The sequence below is a fragment of the Cupressus sempervirens genome, chromosome 1 (assembly GCF_028749045.1).
Source record: "Cupressus sempervirens isolate cs-2001-9-10 chromosome 1, ASM2874904v1, whole genome shotgun sequence".
Taxonomy (NCBI): domain Eukaryota; kingdom Viridiplantae; phylum Streptophyta; class Pinopsida; order Cupressales; family Cupressaceae; genus Cupressus; species Cupressus sempervirens.
In genome coordinates this window covers 467,295,852-467,314,977 of record NC_143118.1, presented here as the reverse complement: position 1 = coordinate 467,314,977, position 19,126 = coordinate 467,295,852, and positions in this window count along the sequence as shown.

Here is a 19,126-nt window from a genome sequence, read left to right as displayed (position 1 = left end):
CTAGGTTGATTTGATATGATTTTGAGTTGATTTGATATGATTTCAAAATTATTTGTGTAAATACGTATTTACTATTTAAATTTACTTAAGTTTACTTAGGTTAATGCATTATTTTATTATTTTATTTTGTGAGACATTTTAGGAGTTTGTGCACCTTTTTTTGCATTATCATGTTGACAATAGAGAAGTATGCAACTCTAATTCAGCAAATGGTGTCTACAACACTGGAGTTTGCATCATTCACTGAGTTGTCATGTAGATAGCACAGTTATTCACACTCCCTTTTTAGCACATGTTGTCTACAACACTGATTTGCATGTTACACCCTTGTAGGCTTATCCTCTCATCATTGCACTTACTTCTATGCTTAATGGAGGATAACCCATATCTGGTGGACATGTGCCTAGTTGTATGACTTATCATGTAGCTAATTTTGAGGCATTCTAGATGTATCTCAGAGGTCTTTATATATAGGCACTCTTAGTGTACTCTCAATGCATATTGAATGAGTATATCATCATTCTAATCATACTCTCTCTTTCTGGTCTATAGTTGTGCTTATGTTTGAGTTATTAGGTCTTGGGTGAATTTTTATCTAAGGAAAATTATTCCATGGTATCAAAGCTTGGAGATTTTTCTATCACATAGCCATTTGAGAACATTGTTGCTTCAACACCTCAGCCTGAATCTGGAATACTACAGAAATTGGGAGTGTCTAGAGCTAGAACTGACCTTTCCATTACATCCGAAACATTGATTCAGTGAAGATCAACTATAAACTTAGCTACTTTAACCAAAGTCAATCATGAGGTAGAAATTTTTTGCAAATCAATACCTAAAGGCCCTGATTTGCAGTTCGAGTATGATCTTTTAGATCTGCAATTTAATTAATTCTATTCTACATTTTTAATTCTCTACAATTTTATTTTTCATCTCTATTATTTAAAAAAAAAAAAATTTCCCTTTGAGCAGCTAGCGGAGAATTTTTTTTTGAAGAGCTAGGCTGTTAGATCTTGGCCTTACGCAAAATATATTTTGTTTGTTCATAGGAAATATTCCTTAGAGAATATTTGATTTATTTTCAGTGAGCACATTCTATTTTTTACGAGCATTTCAATATTTTTTGGCAATAACGTTCCAACCAGATTAGCGTATAACCCATCGACAATCACTATCCACTAGCGGGCAATGACCACTTTCTACTGGTGGTAATTCTTTATTATGTAGGGCGTCAAAGTTTTCTTTTATAAAGTGCTTGAAGCACATATCCCTTACATGTGGGACATTTCATTGTAATTTTTGGCCACCAAAAAGTTCTTCCAGCCCACACGCTGTATTTCACAGCCCATAGTTTAAATTTTCTAGCAACCTATTTTAACATTGCAACCCTTGCATATTGAGATTCTCTAGTTGTAGTGAATATTATGGTAGGCGACTTTGAAATTGGCACCCATCCATAGTTGTTCTAGCGACTTTATAACTCCAGCATCACGTTATCACTATCCGACACGTGCATAATTTTTTCAATGGTGACTGTTCGAATCCTTGCCCACGTGTCATTCTCGTGCCTAGACATGTAGTTTTAAACTACTTGTAGATAGTAGACATATGGCTATATCAAAACCCCACCATACGACCTTTGAATTCCCAAACACATGGTAAGCCGAGGCCTTACCACATGTATAGTGCCACATATCAAGCACAATCAACACTCTACATGTCAGCGGAGACAAGTCAACACCATGCTATTAGAGTTATACTACCATGTAGGATCCAATGTGTACAGCCAACTCACTTCCCACATCACCAGTCGTATGACATGTGTGCCTTCCATACATCTATATGACCCTGCCACGTTAACCTAGGGGACTATTTTTTCACTAACGTTAGCATTTTATGGGAAAAATTTGATGACCATCTGATCATCATTCCCAAGAACTTTTGAACTACTACAACGACCATTTGACCATCAAATTTAACCTAGCAATTTTCCTGCCGGACCCCTCTCCAGATTGCTTTTTGATTTGGTAGCTTGACTTTGCAAGCCCATAACTTGGACATCCAGACTCCGATTCAAGTGTATTTTTTTTTGAAATTGGGTAGAATTTTTTGAACTTTCCAGTGGTGGTGTTTTTTCTAGTTTTGGTGCAAGAATTTTTTAGAAATTGTATTTTTTGGTAACTGTACCTGCTTAATCTTGCATTTTACAACTTCAAATGCTTTGTACAAGCACATCTGGTCACTTTTTTAGGTTTTATTTCTTTTGAAAGTGCATTATTTTTCATCTACTTTCTAGATCTACAATCATGTTCTAGGGTTGTGTGGACAAAATTCTCACTTTTAGAACTAGGGCTTTTTTGCATTATAAAGCTTTGATTACTTCTCAAAATTATTGTACATCTGAGATACAATGCTTAATGACAAATTTGGGCCTCAAAAGGTAGTTGTAAAAGAAAAATCATAAAAAAAATTTTGTTTATTTTGAAAAATGGCCCATTGTACATGCACTACTTATAAAGTGCCAAAAGCATCTTTTTTTAGGGGTTTTTTTGATTGAGTGAAAAGGGGGCGTGTGAACTATGTTTCTTGTGTCTCTCTTTTGTGCTCTTTTCATTTTCTACATCATGGGTTCATTTAAATGTCCACCTCTAACTTCACACAATTATTCTACATGGAAAGATATTGCATGGAGTAGATTAATGGAAAAAGGATATAGTCTTTATTTTGATGGTACAATTACCAAACCTACTGATGCTAAAGAACTCATTGAATGGAAAAAAACAAGATCAACAAGCTTTAGGAATTATAAGGAGTTGTGTTCATAGAGATCTCTTCTTCCACATTGCCAGTTTCACTGAATCCAAACTAGCTTGGGATAAACTTGAATCATTGTATGGTAAGGTGGATGAGGAAAAGGGATTTTAGATTGAGGATGATCTACCTCTCTTAGATCTAAAGAACTTTGACACAATTTAGGATTACATCACCAAAGCCAATGAGTATAGGTCACTACTTAAAGATTGTGGAAATCCCATGAAGGATGACAAGTTGATTCATCACATCCTAAAGAGGCTACCTTCAGAGTATGCTTTGTTTGTTTCAAGTTTTAATACTCGCAAGTTGACCATGAGAATTGCTTACCAAAAGCCTACATTTGATGCATTTGTAGAGATGTTGATTGTTGAAAAAGCTCACTTGATGGATTAGCGACTTCTGAAGTCATCAAAGACCAAAGCCTTGGTGGCTAGTGATGAGCACAAATCAAGTCAAGGAGGGAAAAGTTCAAGCAACAAGAAGAAGAAGCAGTGGAAGCAGAAATCACAATTTGAGACACAATAGTCCTCCTCACAACTAGGCAAATCTTCTTCCAACAAAAAGGAAGTAGTGAAAAGAAGGAAAAACTTTTTTGTGCATACTGCAAAAAGCCAAATAATGACGAGCATCATTGCAAGACTAAAAGAATCAATGAGTTAGAAAATATACTCAAGAAGAATAAGATTCAATTGCCAAGTACATCCAAGGATTCAACTCCAACCTCTTCAACGGGTAAAGGGCAAGCACTCATGGCAAACACAAGTTCTTCTTCAGAATGGATACTTGACTTAGGTGCCTCTCACCATATGGGTTCTTTAGAGGAAGACTTTTCTTCATTGAAGTAGTCAAAGGTACCACACATCTTCATGGGAGATGATACTAAAATGGAAGTTGAAGGAAAAGGACATGTGGAAATGGACAATGGGGAATTCAAAGATGTTCTCTACATTCCAAACCTTAGCTCCAATCTCCTCTCAGTTTACCAAATCACTCACCTTGGAGATGGTCACAAAGTTGAGTTCCTTCCACATTCAGTGATGGTGTGTAGTCTTAGAGATGATTCATTGGTTGTAGTGGGGAAGGTTAATGATGATAAGAGGATTTATTCCTTCTCCCACTTTGTGCCTAAGTCTCCTTCTCAAGCCTTGTTGACTCACTCTAATTCACAAAATACTTTATGGCATGAGCAGTTTGGTCATCTTGCCTTCCGCTCTCTTCAACAACTTTGCTCAAAACACATGTTCAAAGGTCTACCTAACATCAACTTTTCTAAGGGTGAGTGTTCATCATGTTTAGTGGATTTGCATCTCAAAGAGAAGTATGATAAAGGGAAGTCTTCTAGAGCACCAGGTGTTCTTCAATTGCTTCACATGGTTTTAGTAGGACCTTTTGTAGAAATTTTAGGTAGCCAAGGCTGCTACATCCTCACATTTGTTGATGAATTTTCATGATTCACTTGGGTCTACTTCCTTCATCATAAGAGTGAAGTGGTTCATAAGCTTCAAGCCTTCAAGACTCATGTTGAACACAAATCAAGGAAAGCCATCAAGGTTCTACGGGTGGACAATGAGAATAGATATGTAGACAAAAGACTTAAAGACTTTTATAGACATGAGGGAATTGATATTCAGAATCCACCAACGTTTAGTCCACACAAGATAGATGTTGCAGCACTAAGGATTAGGACTCTCAAGACTATGGCAAGTTGCATGATAAAAGCCAAGTCTCTTGATCCTACACTCAAAGTTGAAGCTAGTAGTAGTGCCACTCACATACTTAACAGGTCTCCTCATAATACCTTAAATGGAAAAACTCCTTTTGAGGCATGGTGTGGTAGAAAACTAGTTGTGAGTCATTTCAAAGTCTTTGGTTGTCCAGCATGGGAAAACCTACCTTCCAAGGGTTGCAAAGCTTCGGTACCTAGGCCTTGTACTTTCATTGATTATGAAAACAATGCTAAGGCTTACAGACTTATAGATCTAGAGACACACAAGATGTTGGTGGAGAAGGATGTTCACTTTGAGGAAAGCTCACCCAGCTTGTCTTCTACTCCTCTTTGCACATCATACACAGTGGAAACTAATAGTGACACCAGTGATAGTGCTTCAAAAAATTCAGACACGTGGGGTTCTATCGATAGTTGCAGTGAGAGGTCACAACATTAGTCTAGTCCACATGCCTACCTTGCCATAGTGAAAGGTCCAACATAACATGGTACATCTTGTCTTCCAGCTCCAACTTCAGTCATTGACTAGGTTTGTTCATGGAGTCACACATTGCAAACTTGGGAGATAGCCTTGATGATTTGCATCTTCTCATTGATGATGATGATCCTTCTACAGTTGTTGTGAGGGCTCACTTTGACCCTCACATTCATTCTCCACATGATCAATCTTTATAGGTTGGCATGACTATGGATCCTTATGAACAACAATTGTTGGAGGTCTCTTTGTTAGTTGAGGAGATTGATGGTTTATTGGAACAGGTTCAACAAACATCCTTGCTAGATCTGCATTCATTCTTTTTAGCACAATTGGAAGGGGTGAACATCAACATTAGCATAGGGATACTTAAGCAGGTTTTAGGACCACCATACATCTTTAGGATTGCACCTTTGCCTTTGTTTTTTCCAAAAGGGAGGAACATCATTTTGCACTCTTGGACCAGCTTTCACTGATAGGAACTCTTCATTTGGGGGGGGAACTACCTTGTCTCTCTTCCTCCTCTTTCTTATGGGGGGGAATTTTTCCTCTTATGAGGTTTAGTTCTTCTCATTCTTCACTTTTTTATATACTGGATGTATGTCATAATGGGGGTGTCTTGATTACTCCATCCATCCATGCATCCCTTTTCATCTCTCTTTTTGAGGGAGGGTTTTTGCCATGAGGTTTTCCCTCTTTCTCTGCTTTATGAGAGATTGCATTTTCATTATGTACATGGGTACCTAACATGGCCTAGTAGTCGAGACCCATCCTACATTTCATCCTAGTTTTCCTAAGCTTAAGGGCATTCCCCTAAGTTGCACTTAAGGGGGGTGTTGGTGTAAATACGTATTTACTATTTATACTTACTTAAGTTTACTTAGGTTAATGCATTATTTTATCATATTGAATTATTTTATTATTTTATTTTGTGAGACACTTAGGAGTTTGTGCACCTTTTTTGCATTTTCATGTTGACAACGTAGAAGTACGCTTCTAATTTAGCACATGGTGTCTATAACACTAGAGTTTGCATCATTCATTGAGTTGTCATGTAGAAAACATAGTTATTCACACTCCCTTTTTAGCACATGTTGTCTACAACACTACTTTGCATGTTACACCCTTGTAGGCTTATCCTCTCATCATCACACTTACTTCTATGCTTAATGGAGGATAACCCATATCTGGTGGACATGTGCTTGGTTGTATGAATTATTATGTCATTGATTCTAAGGCATTCTAGATGTATCTTAGAGGCCTTTATATATAGGCACTCCTAGTGTACTCTCAATGTATATTGAATAAATATATTGTCATTCTGATCATACTCTCTCTTTCTAGTCTGCAATTGTGCTTGTGTTTGAGTTCTTAGTTCTTCGGTGAATTTTTCTCTAAGGAAAATTCTTACAAGAATGATTTGCAATTGATGTGAAAGAGGATACGAATTATGACATACACTACTGAGATATGATCAAGTTGGGAAAAAGGTCAAAGTTAGTGGAATGAGAAAATGGGATGAATTAGTATGAAAATGTGATGAAACAGTAGACACAAACCATTTTTGAGCATCTACAGTGATTACCTTTGGATCAAGTTTTTTGTGCTTGACTTTTCAATTGGTACACAATTTTATGATCTTCTAATGTGATAGGTTGGGTGGCTTTCTCTTTGGATGGCTTTTATGTATGTCCAGTGGTAGCGACATAATAGGAGGTGAGATTATTCATGTTGGAGATGTTGGATACTTTGATTGTTGTGGGTACCAAGATGGACCACATGGTTTACTTTGATCCATGATGGTGGATGTGCTACGAGGGATTGTTCCCTTGTTCATTTATGTGGCTACAAATTGACCATACACAATGTATACAACAAGTGGGAGATTGTTGAGATAATGGTGCAAGAGCAGCAGGACTAAGAATGAAGACTTATGAAGACACTAGGGTCACTCCTAGATCCTAGGGAGCAATAAGAGATCAACATGACCATGCTAGTTAATTGGATGTAATAAGACCATGTAATGGTCCTTTAAATATTTTTTGTAATTATTTGATCATTTTGTTGAAGATCAAACTTGTAAGCTTTCAATGACATTAAGAAAGAATAAGGGTACCTAGGGGTCACTAGGGAAGGATGAATTTCTCCTAAGTTGAATGGGGTTTGAAAAATGACCCATAAAGGCCCACTATGTTTGTAAATGGCCTATTGATCCATAAAAATGGATGAGAAAGCACTTAGAGTGCCAAATGTAACATTTGCCTCAATATAGCAAATTAAGGCCTAAATGGCTAAATGTGGGTTAAGGGAAGTGTAATGGGTTTAAGAGGTGTAGAAAAACCTTTAAAAATATTATATCAATAATATAAAGTTATTTTGGGTCTAATCTTGTCAAAGTTGACAAATTGTTGTCAATTAGACAACCATACTTAGGAAAAATAACTCACTATCCAACTAACTATGACAGTTGGAGGAGATTACAACCAGCCTTAAGAGGCTTATTTGTTGGATAGATGTGGGTGTTGGGAGGAGAGGAATGGTAGGGAGTTTTTTGGTTTTTGTGGTCGAAATGATGCAATGTAACAAAGTTTCATTCAATACAAAATTAAATTTTTTGCAAACTCCTAGCTTGTTGTCGTAAGGCACAGTCAATATATTTGGTGTTAAAAAATTCTCTTTAATGGTTGGCATGAATAGATATGGATTGATATAGTTTGGTTATTCATTTCCTCTAAGTTGTGAATAGTTTTTTGAAAGTTTGAAGGTGTTTTTAATCCTTCTAGTTGTGACTATCCTTGAACAGTGAGTAAGGACACTATCCAGAAAAATATAGTCTAGTGCAGGGGACATATCTCCCAACTCAACCATTGGATCATTCTAATTTTGAGATATGTTAGAGAAAACCTAAATCCACACATCCTCACTAGAGGGATTTTGAAGATAATATCTCTTTCAAAAGTTATGCATTACTATTTACGGGTCTATGCAAGAAATAGTGACATGGCAGTATGTGATGAATTTCCTTCGTGAATGTGTTGGGAAAATTTTGTGAAGGGAATAGGTATTATGTGGGGTTAAGAGGAAAATACTGATTGGATGGAGGGACATTGGGATGAATATAATGATGTAGAGCCTATGGTGGCACAAGACATTGTATGTGCACTCTGATAGAGAAGGATTTGATGGGATCAATGAGAAGAATCCTAATGAAGATGTTTGATGGTTGTTGTAGAAATACTTAGGAAGTCCCTCACACTATGAATGGTTACAAGTCCACCTAGGGCCTTTGCATCAGATAATGGGTGTTGCACACATTGCATAATATTTTTATATTGCATTATCTTATTTTATTATGTAATGTTGTACCTAGATGGATGTGCAACATGTAAAGCTTCCCATGATAAATAATTGATGAGTTGTATTGTAACATTGCGATAATATTTCATGTAATTTTTTAATATTGGGGAAAATAATTAAATTTTCAATATTAAATGTGGGGTCAATGGGTTAGGTAGCACATGGTTTATGTAATACCACTTAGTGGTTTTATGGGACTTGCTACTATTTAAGCAGGCACAAGGGTAGTTGTTGGTGTGAGAAGAAAAAGACAAAAAGGAAAGAGTCAAGTGAGACAAGGCTTGACAGGTTAGCCAAGGGAGCATTTGTGAAGGTTAGAAGCATGGTATGGGATGTGTGGATTCATGCTTGTTCACATGGATTGCTTGGTTGTGGGTATGGCTTTAAAGGCTTCCATGGTTGTATTGCAATGGTATTTTTGCTAAATAATACATGGTGAGGGATGCTTTTGGAGGCTGGGTTTTTCCCTCAATGAGGGTTTTCCAGGGTATATCATGTGTCACATTTTTGTGGGTATTTTGTCTATTTTCTTGCATATGGATTTTAATTAAATTATTTATTTGAGATCTATTATGGGTTATGTGGAAACGGTTATATCATTTGTTGCAAGTTTCCTTACAATAAAAATCTGGGACATGATAATTCAGGACATGAATCAATGGAACTTGGAGAAAGGTCACGATCAGTTTCCCAAATAGCCACAAGTGTAAAGAAAAATATTAGTCATAGAAATTTAGATCATTTACTTACAATGAATGTAGATAAATTGAAATTACTTGCTGATCTTATATTGTTAAGTCTTTCCAAAAACAGAGCTTTGAATAAAATGGTAAAAGATATAGCAAGTAAATTTGATGTTTTGGAAACACTTGAAAAAACTCAATTACTTGCTCATGTTCTTTTACAAAAAAACTTGGAAGAGTCATTAACATTGCTGGGTGTAGACACAACATCAAAAAAGAGAAAATTTTCTAGTATGCAAAGTGATATCATTGAAAATTTTAAGAAAGGTTTGAGCTCTATAGGGAAGAAAACTCAAAGTAAAGATAAGAGCACTACAAGAAGAGTTATGTTGCAATCTATTATTGGTAGTAGTATACCCCAAAATAGACAGATATCTTCAATTTCATCGCATATTGGTTTTAGTAGAAAAACCATATCAAAATATAGTAAGAAGAGAATGGTTTTCGATGATAGCACTTTGGAAGGAAATTGGGCAATTATGTGTAGAGCTCCTTGTTTTGATATGATTGATGATAGAATAAAAAATTTGGTAATATCATTTTGGAATGATAATAGTCATCCTTCATCAAATACTAGTGATGTTCTTAGACATAGTGTTAGACCTAATTTTTTATGAACATCATACAAAACATTGGTTGGACATAACACAATATGAAATGTATTTCTCATTTTGTAGTTCAAATCCTAATATAATGTTTGGATAGACATTATTTAAAGATTGAAGCCATATTATGTTAGGAGAAACAAAGTGTTTGATACTTGTTGCTGTCATTATCTTATTGAATTTGATCTCCACTATCAAGTTTATCATAAATTTATCAAAGAAACTTTTGGTTATAAAAATGCCCCTCCTAGGAGATGAAGTGAGTTCATCTCATCTATTTTATGTGAAAAAGTACATGATCCTAATGGTAAAATAAATTGTATTAGAGGAACATGTGACACATGTTCTAATTTGGCTCTTTTTTCCTTTGAATAATGAAGATATTGATGTCACAAAAATGATAACTTGCAAGGGTTACAAGTATGTAACAAATGAAACTAAATTTGGGAAAGGATTGAAAAGATTAGAATATGTTGAAGATGAGATGATTGTTGGAGCATTTATGGACAAATTTAAAAGTTTGATATAACCATATATTCATCATGCATTTTTTGCAAAGTGGTATGCACAACAATTTCAAACACTTAGAGATGACTTCCCACTTGGAGCCATTTTAACAGTTGTTGACTTTGCAGAAAACTATTCATTTGTTCATCAATAGGCTATTCAATCAAACTACTATTTTTCATATCATGTTACTGTTGGCCAAAAGTACACTCCCACCAAAAGATTGAATTTAAATATTTAAATCCACCCAATGGTCACAAGATTCAAAGATCCAACATTTGAATAATATGTACAAGTGCACATTATAACATTAGGTTAGCTTTAACCCTGTGTTCTAAGCTATTTCATGTTATATTTTAAGTCATGGAGCCACATCAAGATAATATGGTCCTGATCTTACAATAACCCTTGTATCGGAGGATCGTCGGGTGAATCAAGAAGTAGTAAGATGCTACAAGGCTCCCATTAGTCAAGTGGTCAAGTGTTCCTAACATCACAAATAGTTGAAGGATCATAAGCCAAAGAAAAGTCTTGCCTTATGTTACGACACTCAATGATTGTGAGATTGTAGGTGAAACAAGGATGTCTTCCGAGGACACAAGGTAAAGAATTGGTGTGCCATTGGGTTATCGTGACATCAGAGATTTCATAGGATCGTGAGTCAAAAGAATATGTGTTTCAATACCATGAAAGGTCAGTGATTGTAGGATTGTAGGGTTGAATTACCAGGTTGATGATACTATGAAGGGGAATGTTAATCATACGATCTTAGAGTCATAAGATCGTAAGGTAAGAAGGGGTGGAGGCTAGTTCCAGATGGACATTGGGTGTTCCAATCTTATGATATTCCCCTATCATAAGGTCACAAGTGCAAATAAGGAGATCATCAAGGTCACAATAGAAAGTAAGTTAACTATGATCATAGGATCGTAGGATCAGAGGGGTTATTGTTGCAGCTATCAATGTTAGGATAGACTGATCATAAGACCGTTGAGGTCAAATTAACTATGCCTGTAATGTTGCAAGAGGAGATTGATAGTATCGTGACCTTATGCCAAGAGTGTTATCATGTCATTGTTCTATCATGAGATCATAGGTCTTGTTGCTATCGAAGGATCGTATGGAGAATGAAGGATGGGCTTCATTCTATGAGGTATAGGTGATCATAAGATTGTAGAGGATAGGTTTATGAACAAAAGGTGATGCAAAGGTTTTTGACCATAGTTGATGATTGTAGGATTATGAGTTCTAGTGTTGACCAAAACATATAAGGAGCTTCACTACCAAGCTAGAAAAAGAGGAGTTCCCAACAAATTAGGTAGGAGGAAAGGTACAAAGTGATAGTTGAATATGGTTGACGTGCATTTTTTATCTGACTTGGCATGCTAGTAACAAGGAAAGGTAGCTCTCCGATGGTGAATATGATCTTTCGATCTCCTACAACCACTTTTGTGATTCCCCAAGCCTAATAAGTATGAACAACACTCCATCACCATTGGTTGATATATCTACTTAGTCAGAAGGTTATTGGTTGTCATTCTTGTCCTCTTAGAGATTTGTTTGGTGGATAAGTGATCTTCCTATGTCTGGATTTGTGCTATGATTAGATCTTTTCCTATTTTGTAGTAATTATTCTCTACAAGCTTGAATGTAGTTGTTGAAGTTCTATCTTAGGGTAAAAGCTATCTCAATTATTCTTACACTATAAAAGTAGATTTTGTAATCTTTCTTAGGGTCGGATCTTTTCTCTTTCTCTGGTATTTCTCTGGCATACTACTACAAATTTCCTTTTGCCTCTGAATTATATAACACTCTGTCTTATCTCTTTCAGCCATCGATGCACTATGGATATTTGTAACCTACATGTCTATATCTCTTTCGGCCTACAAATGATATAAAGTGAATCTCCTCTTCCTTGTGTCACTCATTTGGTTGTTTGATCAAACTTTGGACAAAGGTGCAAACCTTTGTGACAATAGTTACTATTATGGTACAAGTGTGCTATCATCATGCATAGTTAGATTTGGAAGATATTCAAAGCATAGTTGGAGCACAAGTCATGAAAACAGAATATCACTTCTACATAAGTGATGATAAAACATGATATTCATTATGTATAATATTGTTTCAATTTTTTTTTTTGCATATGTCAAAGAAAGAGGCATAAGTATTGATAAACATTATGTTTGGTCAGATGGGTGTGCTACACAATTAAAATCATCTTCACCATTTTATGCACTTTGTCGATATCATTGTGATGAAAATATACCACATGTGTGGAGTTTTTTTGAAAGTGGACATGGCAAAGGTGAACATGATGGTGTTGGAGCTTGTATCAAACATGCTCTACGGAAGTATCAAATGAATTATAAGGGAGTTTGTATAAATAATGCATATGAAATTGTTGAATGGTGCAAGACACATTTTGCATCAAATGAGGTTGGCACACCATCAAGAGTGAGTCAAATATTACCATGTAGAGTCTTTTGGGAGATATCAGGTAAATATACATGCATGTATATATATATTTTCTCTTAAATTTAATTTAAGTTATACACACATGACATTTGAATATATATTTTTGTCTCTATTTTTTTTGTATATATTAAATATGTGTCTTTAGGTGTGGATTGAAAAACTATGCATGGTTGTAAGAGGGGAGAAAGTAAGGAGAGAGAAGTGAGAAAGTAAAGAGAGAGAAGTGAGAGAGAGAGAGAGAGAGAGAGAGAGAGAGAGAGAGAGAGAGAGAGAGAGAGAGAGAGGGAGTGTGAGGAGAGAGAAAGTGAGAAGAGAGAGAGTGAGGAGAGCGAAAGTGAGGAGAGAGTTCCAGGAGAGAGAAAGTGTAAGGAGAGAAAAAGAGAGAAAGTAAGGAGAGAGAACTGAGAGGAGAGAGAAAGTAAGAAGAGGGAGAGAGAGAAAGTGTAAGGAGAGAGTGTTATAAGATAGAGTTGTCACTGAACCAAAAGATCGACCTATTAATGCTTGATAAAACCAATAGACTTATAGAACACAAGACGTGGTTAAGCCATGTCACAAATCTTGAACGGGAAGGTTGGCAATTAGTCTAACAATTCCCCCCTCAGCATTACCTAAGGAGATTTAAACCTGTGACCAAGCTCTAATACCACTTGTTACAAGCTAGAGTTGTTGTTGCACCAAAAGATTGACCTATTAATGCCCGATACAACCACTAGACTTAAAGAACATAGGAGGTTGTTAAGCCATGTCATGAATCCTGAAGGGGAAGGTTGGTAGCTAGTCAGATAGAGAGAAAGTAAGGAGAGAGAACTAAGAAGAGAGAGAAAGTGATGAGAGAGAAAGTAAGAAGAGGGAGGGAGAGAGAGAGAGAGAGAGAGAGAGAGAGAGAGAGTGTGTGAGGAGAGAGAAAGTACAGAGAGAGAGTTGAAGGAGAGAGAAAGTGTGAGAAGAGAGAAAGTGAAGAGAGAGTTCAAGGATAGAGAAAGTAGGAGAGAGAACTAAGAGGAAAGAGAGTGAAAAGAGAGAGAAAGTAAGAAGAGGGAAAGAGTGCAAGGAGAGAGAAAGCAAGGAGAGAGAAGTGAGAGGAGAAAGAGAGAGTTCAAGGAGAGAGAAAGTGTGAGGAGATAGAAGTGAGAGGAGAGAGAGCTCAAGGAGAGAGAAAGTGTGAGCAGAGAGAGTTGAAGTAGAGAGAAAGTGATGAGAGAGAAAGTGACAAGAGAGAGAAAGTAAGAAGAGGGAAAGAGTGTGGAGAGAAAGAAAGTGAGAGGAGAGAGAGTTCAAGGAGAGAAAAAGTGTGAGAAGAGAGAAAGTGAGAAGAGAGAGAAAGTGAGAAAAGAGAGAAAGTGATGAGAGAGAAAGTAAGAGGAGGGAGAGAGTGTGAGGAGAGAGGGAAGTGAGAAGAGAGAGTTCAAGGAGAGAGCAAGTGTGAGGAGAGAGAGAGTTTAAGGAGAGAGAAAGTGTGAGGAAGGAGAGAGAGTAAGGAGAGAGAAAGTAAGGAGAGAGAACTAAGAGGAGAGAGAACGTGAGAAGAGAGAAAGTGGTGAGAGAGAAAGTAAGAAGAGGGAAAGAGTGTGAGGAGAGAGAAAGTGATGATAGGGAAAGTATGAGGAGAGAGAAAGTGAGAAGAGAGAGGGAAAGTGATGAGAGAGTAAGTAAGAAGAGGAGAGAGTGTGGGGAGAGAGAGAATATGAGACAAGAGAGTGAGAAGAGAGAGAGTTCAAGGAGAGAGAAAGTGTGTAGAGAGAGTTCAAGGAGAGAGAAACTGTGAGGAGAGAAAAATTGATGAGAGAAAGGAGAGAACTAAGAGGAGAGAGAAAGCAAGAAGAGAGAGAAAGTGATGAGATGGAGAGAGAGAGAGAAACTATGAGGAGAGAGAAAGTAAGGATAGAGAAGTGAGAGGAGAGAGAAAGTGAACAAATAGAGTTCACGGAAAGAGAAAGTGTGAGAAGAGAGAAAGTGATGAGATAGAAAGCAAGGAGAGACAACTAAGAGGAAAGAGAGAGTGAGAAGAGAGAGAAAGTAAGAAGAGGGAGAGAGTGTGAGGAGAGAGAAAGTAAGGAGAGAGAAGCGAGATAAGAGAGAGCATTCAAGGAGAGGGAAAGTGTGAGGAAAAGAAAGTGAAGAGAGAGAGAATTGAAGGAGAGAGAAAGTTAGGAGAGGAGAGAGAGGAGAGAAAGTGAGAAGAGAGAGAAAGTAGTGAGAGAGAAAGTAAGAAGAGGGAGAGAGTGTGGAGAGAAAGAAAGTGTGAGGAGAGAGAAAGTGATGAGAGAGAAATAAGGAGAGAAAGTTCAAGCAGAGAAATAGTGTGAGGAGATAGAAAGTGAGAAGAGAGAGAAAGTAAGAAGAGGGAGAGAGTGTGGGGAGAGAGAGTGAAGAGAGAAAGAGAGTTCAAGGAGAGAGAAAGTAAGAAGAGGAAGAGAGAGAGTGTGAGGAGAGAGAGAAAGTGTGAGGAAAGAGAAAGTGATGAGAGAGAAAGTAAGGAGAGAGAAGTGAGAGGAGAGAGTTCAAGATGAGAGTAAGTGTAAGGAGAGAGAAAATGAGAAGAGAGAGAAAAAGTGATGAGAGACAAAGTAAGAAGAGGGAGAGAGTGTGAAGAAAGAGAGAGAGAGAGAGAAAGTGAGATGAGGGAGAGTTCACAAAGAAAGAAAGTATGACGAGAGAGAAAGTGAACAGAGAGAGAGATTTCAAGGAGAGAGAAAGTGTGAGGAAAGAGAAAGTAAGGAGAGAGAACTGAGAGGAGAGAGAAAGTAAAGAGGGAGAGAGTGTGAGGAGAGAGAGAGAGAAAGTGTGAGGAGAGAGAAAGTGAGAAGAGAGAGAAAGTGGTGAGAGAGAAAGTAAGAAGAGGGAGAGAGTGTAAGGAGAGAGATAAAGTGAGATGAGAGAGTGAGAAAAGAGAAAGTGAGAAGAGAGAGAGTTCAAGGAGAGAGAAAGTGTGAGGAAAGCAAAACTGAAGAGAGAGAGAGAGAGAGAGAGAGAGAGAGAGAGAAAGTGTGAGGAGAGAGAAAAGGTGGCAAGAGAGAGAAAGTGATGAGAGAGAAAGTAAGGAGAGAATTGAGAGGAGAGAGAAAGTAATAAGAGGGAGAGAGTGTGAGGAGAGAGAAAGTGATGAGAGAGAAAGTAAGGAGAGAGAAGTGAGAGGGGAGAGAGATTTCAAGGAGAGAGAAAGTGTGATGAGAGAGAAAGTGAGAAGAAAGAGAAAGTGATGAAAGTAAGAAAAGGGAGAGATTTAGGAGAGAGAGAAAGTGAGATGAGAGAGTGAGGAGCGAGAAAGTGAGAAGATAGAGAGAGGGAGAGAGAGTTCAAGGAGAGAGAAAGTAAGGAAAGATAAATGAGAGGAGAGAGGAAGTGAAAAGAGAGACAAAGTAAGAAGATGGAGAGACTGAGAGGGGGGAGAGAGAGAGAGAGAGAGAGAGAGAGAGAGAGAAGAGGGAGTGTGAGGAGAGAGAAAGTGAGAAGAGAGAGAGTGAGGAGAGAGTTCTAGGAGAGAGAAAGTGTAAGGAGAGAAAAAGAGAGAAAGTAAGGAGAGAGAATTGAGAGGAGAGAGAAAGTAAGAAGAGGGAGAGAGAGAAAGTGTAAGGAGAGAGTGTTATAAGATAGAGTTGTCGCTGCACCAAAAGATCGACCTATTAATGCTTGATAAAACCAATAGACTTATAGAACACAAGACGTGGTTAAGCCATGTCACAAATCTTGAACGGGAAGGTTGGCAATTAGTCTAACAATTCCCCCCTCAGCATTACCTAAGGAGATTTAAACCTGTGACCAAGCTCTAATACCACTTGTTACAATCTAGAGTTGTTGTTGCACCAAAAGATTGACCTATTAATGCCCGATACAACCACTAGACTTAAAGAACATAGGAGGTTGTTAAGCCATGTCATGAATCCTGAAGGGGAAGGTTGGTAGCTAGTCAGATAGAGAGAACTAAGAGGAAAGAGAAAGTGATGAGAGAGAAAGTAAGAAGAGGGAGGGAGGGAGAGAGAGAGACAGAGAGAGAGAGACAGAGAGAGAGAGAGAGAGAGAGAGAGAGAGAGAGAGAGAGAGAGAGAGAAAGTGTGAGGAGAGAGAAAGTACAGAGAGAGAGTTGAAGGAGAGAGAAAGTGTGAGAAGAGAGAAAGTGAAGAGAGAGTTCAAGGATAGAGAAAGTAGGAGAGAGAACTAAGAGGAAAGAGAGTGAAAAGAGAGAGAAAGTAAGAAGAGGGAAAGAGTGCAAGGAGAGAGAAAGCAAGGAGAGAGAAGTGAGAGGAGAAAGAGAGAGTTCAAGGAGAGAGAAAGTGTGAGGAGATAGAAGTGAGAGGAGAGAGAGCTAAAGGAGAGAGAAAGTGTGAGGAGAGAGAGTTGAAGTAGAGAGAAAGTGACAAGAGAGAGAAAGTAAGAAGAGGGAAAGAGTGTGGAGAGTAAGAAAGTGAGAGGAGAGAGAGTTCAAGGAGAGAAAAAGTGTGAGAAGAGAGAAAGTGAGAAGAGAGAGAAAGTGAGAAAAGAGAGAAAGTGATGAGAGAGAAAGTAAGAGGAGGGAGAGAGTGTGAGGAGAGAGGGAAGTGAGAAGAGAGAGTTCAAGGAGAGAGCAAGTGTGAGGAGAGAGAGAGAGTTTAAGGAGAGAGAAAGTGTGAGGAAGGAGAGAGAGTAAGGAGAGAGAAAGTAAGGAGAGAGAACTAAGAGGAGAGAGAACGTGAGAAGAGAGAAAGTGGTGAGAGAGAAAGTAAGAAGAGGGAGAGAGTGTGAGGAGAGAGATAGTGATGATAGAGAAAGTATGAGGAGAGAGAAAGTGAGAAGAGAGAGGGAAAGTGATGAGAGAGTAAGTAAGAAGAGGAGAGAGTGTGAGGAGAGAGAGAATATGAGACAAGAGAGTGAGAAGAGAGAGAGTTCAAGGAGAGAGAAAGTGTGTAGAGAGAGTTCAAGGAGAGAGAAACTATGAGGAGAGAAAAATTGATGAGAGAAAGGAGAGAACTAAGAGGAGAGAGAAAGCAAGAAGAGAGAGAAAGTGATGAGATGGAGAGAGAGAGAGAAACTATGAGGAGAGAGAGAAAGTAAGGATAGAGAAGTGAGAGGAGAGAGAAAGTGAACAAATAGAGTTCAAGGAAAGAGAAAGTGTGAGGAGAGAGAAAGTGATGAGATAGAAAGCAAGGAGAGACAACTAAGAGGAAAGAGAGAGTGAGAAGAGAGAGAAAGTAAGAAGAGGGAGAGAGTGCGAGGAGAGAGAAAGTAAGGAGAGAGAAGCGAGATAAGAGAGAGCATTCAAGGAGAGGGAAAGTGTGAGGAAAAGAAAGTGAAGAGAGAGAGAATTGAAGGAGAGAGAAAGTTAGGAGAGGAGAGAGAGGAGAGAAGGTGAGAAGAGAGAGAAAGTAGTGAGAGAGAAAGTAAGAAGAGGGAGAGAGTGTGGAGAGAAAGAAAGTGTGAGGAGAGAGAAAGTGATGAGAGAGAAATAAGGAGAGAAAGTTCAAGCAGAGAAATAGTGTGAGGAGATAGAAAGTGAGAAGAGAGAAAGTAAGAAGAGGGAGAGAGTGTGGGGAGAGAGAGTGAAGAGAGAAAGAGAGTTCAAGGAGAGAGAAAGTAAGAAGAGGGAGAGAGAGAGTGTGAGGAGAGAGAGAAAGTGTGAGGAAAGAGAAAGTGATGAGAGAGAAAGTAAGGAGAGAGAAGTGAGAGGAGAGAGTTCAAGATGAGAGTAAGTGTAAGGAGAGAGAAAGTGAGAAGAGAGAAAAAGTGATGAGAGACAAAGTAAGAAGAGGGAGAGAGTGTGAGGAAAGAGAGAGAGAGAGAAAGTGAGATGAGGGAGAGTTCACAAAGAAAGAAAGTATGACGAGAGAGAAAGTGAAGAGAGAGAGAGATTTCAAGGAGAGAGAAAGTGTGAGGAAAGAGAAAGTAAGGAGAGAGAACTGAGAGGAGAGAGAAAGTAAAAAGAGGGAGAGAGTGTGAGGAGAGAGAGAGAAAGTGTGAGGATAGAGAAAGTGAGAAGAGAGAGAAAGTGGTGAGAGAGAAAGTAAGAAGAGGGAGAGAGTGTAAGGAGAGAGATAAAGTGAGATGAGAGAGTGAGGAAAGAGAAAGTGAGAAGAGAGAGCGTTCAAGGAGAGAGAAAGTGTGAGGAGAGCAAAACTGAAGAGAGAGAGAGAGAGAGAGAGAGAAAAAGTGTGAGGAGAGAGAAAAGGTGGCAAGAGAGAGAAAGTGATGAGAGAGAAAGTAAGGAGAGAGAAGTGAGAGGGGAGAGAGAGATTTCAAGGAGAGAGAAAGTGTGATGAGAGAGAAAGTGAGAAGAAAGAGAAAGTGATGAAAGTAAGAAAAGGGAGAGATTTAGGAGAGAGAGAAAGTGAGATGAGAGAGTGAGGAGAGAGAGAGTGAGAAGATAGAGAGGGAGAGAGAGTTCAAGGAGAGAGAAAGTAAGGAAAGATAAATGAGAGGAGAGAGGAAGTGAAAAGAGAGACAAAGT